Below are 2,037 nucleotides of genomic sequence, written 5' to 3' on the forward strand. Positions count from 1 at the left end.
TGTGGATGGCATTGTTACTCCTCCTGCTCTTACTGCTGCCGCCTGCCCACTGCCCAGTACCCAGCTCTAGATGCCAGACTAGACTCAAGCTCAACAGGGTCTTCTTTCCCCACTGATTCCGCCAAGCCCGTTCCCTTTCATGTGGTTTCGCTGGATAGTAGGTAGGGACAGATTAGAATCCTGTTCATCCATTCATGTCTCTAATAGCTACAGCTTCTACACTGTCCATAAAGGTGATGGCCTCAACCTCTAACGCGGTCCATGCTCCGTCTCAGGGCCCACTGCCAACTCCTCCTGCTGTTGGTGCTGCCGCCTGCCCAGTACCAAGCTCTAGATGCCAGTTACCAATGCAGTCCACACTCCGTCTCAGAGCCTACCACCTCCTCCTCCTGCTGATCCTGCTGCACGCCCCAGGCTTGGGCAATATGAGCCATCAGGATACAGGTATACTTCCGATGGGCCAGCTGATTCGAGCGGGTGGCATCTTTAACCCTGGAGTGCAGCTCGAAGTGCATGTCAATCACATCAAATTTGTGCAAATCTGTCAGCGTGGCACTGTAGAAATTCCCTTCTATGATGTCCCAGCGCACATTAGGAATTGGGTACTCTAGCACTTCACCAGCTTTGAATCCAACAGGCATAGCCATGTTCCATATCACCAGACATTCGGTGTTTAGTACCTCGGTGAGCCGAATAAACAGGTTGTCCAGGTTGGTTTTGTACATTTCCAGTGATTGTCATGATACCTGATAACATCCCAGATACAGTGTTGATGATGACAACGTTGGGCTTGGTCCCTGTTTGAAGTCGGCCAGCATGCTCTTTATGTACTCTGAATAGACACGGGTCAGGAAATAGAACTGTACAAGGTTGTGGTCAGTTCTGTACTAACGCACTTCGCAGTAAGTTGTGACATTGTGCATTTCACCTAGAGATCCCCCAACGTGTCGTTTGCAAATGACATCTCACCCTTCCTTTTGAGCTGGTTCTCAGTCTGAAACTCATCATTCTGCAGTATTTTCACAAGATCTTTGTAGATTGATCTTTGAAAGGAGTCTCCCAGGACGGCCACATACTTGTTGTGGAGAAGACTCCGGACGTCTGCAGAGCTGAATAACGTCATGGCTCAATGTGGTCATCCAGGACCTCTCGGTTCCCGTTTTGCATACCGGTGTCTCCCATCTCATCCCCCCGACATATACATAAGGTCTGTTTTCCCAGTTCTCAGTTCCGGGGTAACATACACAGAAATTCAGTCCGATAAAGCGTGGTACAGATGGATGAAGCAGAAGACGTGGCCTTCTATATTCAATCACAAATTTCAGATTACACACTTGGGGGTGTCATTAAAGATACACTACACCCAGCTCTAGATGCCAGTTACTAAAGCCGTCCACACTCCGTCTCAGGGCCTACTATCTAGCGAAACCACATAAAAGGGAATGGGCTTGGCGGAATCAGCGGGGAAAGAAGACCCTGTTGAGCTTGAGTCTAGAGCTGGGTACTGGGCAGTGGGCAGGCAGCAGTAAGAGCAGGAGGAGTAGGCGGTGGGCCCTGAAGAGTGTGGATGGCATTGTTAACTGGCATCTAGAGCTGGGCACTGGGCAGGCAGCAGCAGTAACAGCATGAGGAGGAGGAGGTAAGCCTTGAGACGGATCAAGGACGGCATTTAAGGTTGAGGCCATCACCTATATGGACAGTGTAGAAGCTGTAGCTATTGGGACATTGTTGTGTAGAGGATTGCCTTTTCTTATCTGCTAGCTGTAACTTTGTAAAATGCGGCATGGACAGCATTAGTAACTGGCATCTAAAGCTTGGTACTGGGCAGGCAGCAGCAGTAACAGCATGAGGAGGAGACGGTAGGCAGCAGCAGTAATAGCAGGAGGAGTAGGCCCTGAGACGAAGTGTGGACGGCATTAGTACCTGGCATCTAGAGCTGGGTACTGGGCAGGCGGCAGCAGTAATAGCAGGAGGAGGAGGAGGCGGCAAAGGGCCCTGAGACGGAGCAAGGACGGCATTAGAGGTTGAGGCCATGAC

General features: G+C 50.5%; 1 pseudogene; it reads right to left on the reverse strand.

Annotated features, from left to right (window-relative positions):
* Positions 1-341: 341 nt before the first annotated feature.
* Positions 342-1,123, reverse strand: LOC140342897 (PC-esterase domain-containing protein 1A pseudogene; annotated as a pseudogene).
* Between the last annotated feature and the right edge of the window lie 914 nt (positions 1,124-2,037).

This window comes from Pyxicephalus adspersus, chromosome W (genome assembly GCF_032062135.1).
Source record: "Pyxicephalus adspersus chromosome W, UCB_Pads_2.0, whole genome shotgun sequence".
In the NCBI taxonomy this organism is placed as follows: Eukaryota; Metazoa; Chordata; class Amphibia; order Anura; family Pyxicephalidae; genus Pyxicephalus; species Pyxicephalus adspersus.